This window comes from Ammospiza nelsoni, chromosome 1 (genome assembly GCF_027579445.1).
Source record: "Ammospiza nelsoni isolate bAmmNel1 chromosome 1, bAmmNel1.pri, whole genome shotgun sequence".
Lineage (NCBI taxonomy): Eukaryota > Metazoa > Chordata > Aves > Passeriformes > Passerellidae > Ammospiza > Ammospiza nelsoni.
Window position 1 is genome coordinate 32,181,388 of NC_080633.1, and position 6,575 is coordinate 32,187,962.

At 35.6% G+C, this 6,575-nt stretch overlaps 1 long non-coding RNA gene across 1 annotated transcript; it reads left to right on the plus strand.

Moving 5' to 3' along the window:
- Positions 1 to 1,712: 1,712 nt before the first annotated feature.
- On the plus strand, positions 1,713 to 5,744 carry LOC132081618 (uncharacterized). The gene is made up of 5 exons (XR_009419697.1): positions 1,713 to 1,834; positions 2,740 to 2,818; positions 3,637 to 3,775; positions 5,405 to 5,489; positions 5,658 to 5,744. It is a non-coding gene; the product is annotated as an uncharacterized LOC132081618 (long non-coding RNA).
- Positions 5,745 to 6,575: the final 831 nt, after the last annotated feature.

The window sequence follows — 6,575 nt, forward strand, 5'->3', positions numbered from 1 at the left end:
CATTTGTACCAATGTTCATGGCAGAGAGGTATCAGCAAGCCTTCAAGCCCAGAGGGTGCATGTTTGAATCAGCTGTATTTTGCATTCACAGTTTGTTCTGCCTTCAGCAATTCACAGTGTTTTGCTCTCCTTTCAGAGGCATGTGCACCTCCAGAGCATCTCCTCTTCCTGTGGTGACTTTTTGTATGTGCAGACAACTGAAATAATGTATGTTTATTTAAACCAAAGTGCTTACTCTATGTACAACTTTATTTCAGGTAAAACTAATGCTGTTGGCTTGAATGCCCAAAATGTTTCACTGGATTGGAATTGAAACAGGAAAGAATTCTTATTTTCCCCCTAAGCCTCAGAAATAAAATAGGCTTTTAAGGTGGCATTCAGATAAGAGGAAACAAGGCTTGAGGAGTAAAATGAAACTCATTGTGGTCAAAGTAATGTCAGCTCCCTTGCAAAGACTGCATTGTTTGCGTGGAGAGCCCTTGTGTTCTGCTGTAACAGCTCTATTAAAATGATCTTCTATTAAACTTGCATCTGTATAAAAGCACAAATGCCTCGAGGTACATCTAATCCTTTATAATAGATTGTGGTAGTTATTAGTCATAAGTGGCTAGGAATGAGTTGTGCGACCTGCTGATGACAGCTGCAGCTTTGTGATGGGTGGCATTTGTACCACCTGAATAGCTCCTACCTGGCATCATGGCTCTTTGATGGCTCTTAGGTCTCCAGTTCCAGAGCTTTTGCTTGCTGTCACAGGTATGCCACAGATGGGATGATGTCCAGAAACAGTTTTGCCAACATTTGTGATGCTCAGTTTCAGTACTTTTACGAGTACTTGGGAAATATCCCTTGGCAAGTTATTACACCTTTGACTGACAGGTAATGGCTGCTATAAATAACACTGTCTGCTTTATCTGTTTCAGGAATTAAAAGTTAAAAGTTTCTTAGAAGTTTAGAGTTCTTTCCTACCTCATAGGTATACTATGAGGTTATCAAGACACAATATATTTCAGAATCTATGTGCATGTAGGTGCACATAAGAAATGGTATGAGTTTAATGGTCACTACATTTATAAAAACTGAAATATTTTTTGCATAACTTAAGCTAACATATTTAATGTCTAGTCTGAAGGGGAATATGAGCAGATCTTTGCCAAGGTTAATCAGAATCTTTCAGCAAGTTTTTGTATTCATTTATGAAAGTCCAAACTACTATTTTTTTATACCACATACAGTGAAAATTTTTTTTCTCGGCGTATTTTGGCTCCAATATGGAATTTCTTGTTAAAATAAGTGATCAAAAAAGATACAGTCAGGCATCCTGGCTAGCTTAATGCTTTCAACCCTCAGCTGGGAAGCCAAATTCAAGTCTTTGAAATAAGCAAAGCAGCAACTACACCCTCCTATTTCCTATTGTGTGTGATCACTGATAGGATCTTCCTTCTTGATAAAAAATATCGATGTAGTTAGCTTTCTTTTCTAAAATAAGCACTTTCCAAGTAGTACCACACTATGGTTTTACATGACTATGGAAGAGATACATTTGTGGTTTAGGACATTAAATTTTAATGAGAAAGTGGACTTGGAATAAATCATCCATGAAACATAAGAGTTATAAAAAAGCTCCTGATATTGTGAAAGTTCATTGCAATCCAAAAAAATCTTTTTTCATATGTTAAGGTGTTCTATTACTCCAACCCAGGCTCTCCACCTTGCAGTGAGTGGTGTTACTGCAGAAGGAGCTGGCACAGAGAAGACAGAGACTATGGAAGATTTAGGCTGTGCCCTTGGTATGATGGTGAAAATTTTCAACTATTCAGAATACATGGATGATGAGGTGAGATGTTCTGTTAAGCAGTATGGAGATTGTTGTTTAGCTTCTTTTTCATGTGAATTACACTGGAAACTGCTGCTTTCAAGAAAAAGAAGTTAAATATTTTAATTTTAGTCCGTAGGGAGTATCTATACAGGTTTGGTCCAGACAGGAGCTTTGAGGAATTCAGTCATCTCTTGGTGGATGTATAGTCAGTAGTGGCTATACAATTAAAGCCTATCCACAATAAAATTGGGAAGAAAAAGAAGTTAGTGTGGTAGGAGTGCTTCTTTGTTCTTTGCAGACTGTAAATACTGAACCAGTAATATCTTCCTCCCAAAGTTCTTCTGAAACTATTTGTAAATGAAAGACTAGATGGTAACACAAAATCATCTGTGTAATGTACTACCCAAAAATAACTTTCTCTTCAAACTGCAGGAATAAATGTGAGTAAATTCTGGTCCTACCAGATTACAATTAAAGTTTTGCTATTGAAACTAGTTCAAGTCCTACCATGTGAGATCATGGCAACCCTATGCGTGAGAAGTTTGGAGGGATTCAACTTTGCAAGAAGTCTCCATGGTTCCAGGACTTTCCAGTGCTTTTGAGACATGCCTTGTTTTCCCACTGTCCTATGTTCTCCATTTTGGGGTTTTTTACTCAATATTGTCTCCTGGCCTTTTCAAACCCTCTGCATCCCTACTAGTCTCCTTTATTCTGTGTTTCCAAAGGTGATTCTTCCTATAGACATGCTTCAACCACATGCACTTTCTGGGGCTCTAATAGTCCAGTGTTTTCCTTCTTAATTCAGTGCCAGACAGACTGCTAAAAGCTAAAATACCTCTGCTTCCGAGGTCTAGTGAGTTTTCCTCTTTTGTAAGTAGTATCTTTCTTTTAAGTCTTCATTGTGTTATCTTTTTTTTTAACAGATTTGTATTTCTTGGTGAAAACACGACACTGAAATCCAGAGTTGGAATATTTTTATTACTATGATCCCTGGATGTGCAGGTCAGACAGAATTAAATGAGAAGTTCCCCATTCATACTCAAATATGACAAAATTAAAACTGGTCATTTAGTTCAGCAGTAGATTTCTGGATGGGGAAAAATAAGAAATATTTGGTTTTTTTCAGTAGTAAGAAAGAGCTCTGAGGAATAAATTTGCTGGTTTGTAGCTGGCTTGAACATAAAATTCAAGATCTCCCTTTTGCTAGGATGTAAATTAAGTAAAGATTTTTAATGAGGAAACTGTGAAATTGTTTGGCAATAACATTATTACTTCATGTTGCTTTAAAAATGAGATTTAATGAGATATTTTTCATTTGTGTCATTAAAATTTCTGGGTGTTTGTTCTAAAAGTTTAAGCAGTTATATTTAGAAAAGAAACAGTAAAACCTTTAAAGGTAACCAAGCCTTCATATAAAGCACTAAAGCTCTCAAAAAAAAAATTGAAGAGCTTTAAAAAGGGATGCCATTTTTAGCAATGGTTGTGTTGCACTTGGCTTCCAGACCCTGCACAGCTGCTGGCAAGTGCCACCACTGCAGCCTGTGCCTGCTCTGAGTTTGGGCAGTACCTGTCTGTGTTTCTCAGATGCCTCTTTTGTGCAGCAATGTTATGGAATATTAACAATCACCAGTGCCTAATTAGCTCGTTTTGCTTTGAACTCGGGTCCTTGTCAGCTTAGATTGACACTCTTAATTGTGACTCTCTTGAGCTCTGTTTTTAAAAATGTTTGCACACACCAGACATTTGATTTAGCTGACTTATTCTCACCATGTTTAAATACTAATCTGTGCATTTGAATTATGGGTTTTTTCCTTCCCTAGAACCTGTGCCATGGTTGTCCCTGACGTTGAACTGGTCTCTGGAATGATGTTGGCTGCTGAAGGGTTTATTGATGCCTGTCTGTTAGCCAGGAAGTTCATCACCTTCCAACCTCTCTGCAGGGAGCTGCTCCCTGAACAGGTGAGGGTTCTTTGGGTTTCTGGATTTAATGCATATCCATTAGCACACACTCCATACCAGTGCAGCTGAATATTGCATAATAGGAGGGATTTATGCATATTGTCTTATCTTGTATTTTAAAGACACTCTAAATAATCACGTGTCCATCCTTAATAAATTGTCAGACATGAATTTGGAAAATGTCCTTTCTTCTTACCTTTGGATGTTTGTAATGTGTTCATTTTGCGTTAAACAACTGTATATCACCAATTGTATATCTTCATACCTGGGATGACTGACAACATTGTGCTGCTGTGTAACACCCATGTAAATAACAATCTTCTGGAGAAGAGAATAATAACAGAGTATAAATTATTTTGAAAAACACATAGAATATTGTAATTGAATGGACATGTCTTTAAACTTTCCCCAGTAAAAGCAGTGAAAAAAAAGCTGGAAAAAAGGGAATGGAAAAGCATTTCTAAATAATTTAATTATTATACTAGAAAGGATTCATATTTAGAAATCTTATCTTAAAAATGCAAACCCTAGAAACTGTACAAACTCTTTCCTGTATGTATGCTGTTTTAATAATCTCCGGCTGTATAATTTTTTGCAAGATATTCCTAATATTCATTTTTATCAATGGAATTATAACTTGAAGAATGCTTCAACCTTAAACCATAAACTCAACAGGGCCTTTATGAAATAAAAAACGACTTTATTTTCATGCCTGCATAATTTTGAAATTATGTCTAAATTTCCTGAAGATTTCCTGGCACATTCTTGCAATTTTCTAGAGATAATGAAATTAAACACATGAGGCTGCTTTTAAGATGCATATACAGCAACCAACCAACCAACCAAACAAAAACCCCAAAACCAAAACAACAACAGAAAAAAAAAAAAGAAAGAAAAAGCCAAAATACACCAAAAAAATCCTTGCCTAAATCTAAAAAAAATCTTATTAAGCACAGTCCATAATGGTTTCATTATCAATTCTGTTTTAACTTCTTTGACCAGATGTACCATTTCTAAAGTGTGGAGAATCCTTTTCAATGCAGATAATAGATAAATAATAATTTACCTCCAAATTTTTTTTCTTACTGATCATGAACTGTCCTGAGTTTGGAAATTACTTTTTCTTGAATTATTTTTTGTGCTGTGTTTAGTACATTTTATTCACTCTCAGAGTTACCACTGTCATGGAAGAGGATAGATGCATAGCATCTGTCAACTTAAAATGGTGTATTTTTAAGTTGTGAATTTGCTTCTTTGTTGTTGTTTTGGGGTTGGTTTTTTGGGGATTTTTTTGGGGGGGGTCATTGATAATACTAATAGGCTGTGTTTATACTGAATTCCTAGGTGTGGCTGCAGAATATGTTTTCAAACCTTACTCAGCTGGTAGCCAGTTAAGAATAGGGAATCAAATGGTGGAATACTGAAAATGAAATAGATATACAGGTATATATATTTCAGCCTTTTATATATTTTAGTCAACCTTTAATGCTGACCAAAAGCCACTGAAAGACTACAAGTGAATAAAAATGTCTTTTTTTACTCTGTGTGTAAAATTATTATTTTCTTCATGAACATTACCACTCAGTTTTATTTCATGTGCTAACATGATTAGTTAAAATGTCTTTGTAGGGCTGTTATGACTGGGGACTTCATGCTATCAAGTCAGTTCTGCTAATTTCTGAAACAAGGAGACAGGAACATCCCGGAGGACTGGGTAAAATATGTTTCTGGTGCTTTTCCTTTGAATAAAAAGAGACTCCTAAAACAATTATTTAATGTTCTTGTGATACATTGTTTACCTTCTTTTTCCATGTGCTTATGTGCATCTTAAGAGACTTCAATTTGCATAAAATAGTGACAGATGATATCCCAATTTTCACAGGCGTGATCAGTGACCTGTTTCCATCTCTGGATGTTCTGAGGATGGGGAACCTACAGTCTGAGCAGATGGTTAAACAATCTACCCTGGAGCTGTACTTGCAGCCAGAAGAGAACTTTATTCTCAAAGTAAACAAATTCATTGTCTTTAATCATTCCCCTTAAGATTTTTTATCAAGATAATTGCCAATGAGTTGTTTGTATTAGACACAAAGATTATTTTTGAATATGTTAAAACATTGATAAAGTGTCTCTCAATGACTCATTATTGCAAAGGCATTTCATCATGGCAGTAATGTTCCTCAGTATGATAAATATGTCCATTAGGAAACGTGTGTCCTGCTTGGAAAAGCTGTGTACAGTGACAATCTAGAGTGACAAAAACGTTTGTTTGTGCATGGTAAGAAGAATTAGTATTTTGTAGCAAATTCGTTGTTGGTCAGATATTTATAGTGAGGTAAGACTAAGGGAACAAAAACACATAAATAAGAAGGTGTGGATTTGGAATGTGCATGGCTACATATGACTTTTTGCTCTGGCTTTTAGGTATAGTATAGTCCATGTTGTGCTAATACACATTAAATACATGCGGGTACATGTATGCATGCATGTATACTCACAATAATTAGTTGCCCATAATCTAAATTTAGGCTCTAATTTATTTATTTTAATTACAGACAGAGTGAAAAAGTGAAACATAAAAACACTAATTAGTATGCAGACCAAGTAAAAAGTGTATTTATTCCCACCTTTTTTCAAGGAACATCGACATCTGCTGTATGTTCGTCCAAGGCAGCACGTCCTTACCTTTATTGGAGTACATTGAAAATAACCCAATAGTTGAATGTTACTGATCAGAGGATTTATAAAGGATTTTATACTCTTCTCTCCTATTCCATTATCCTGACAGAAGGGTGAAAAA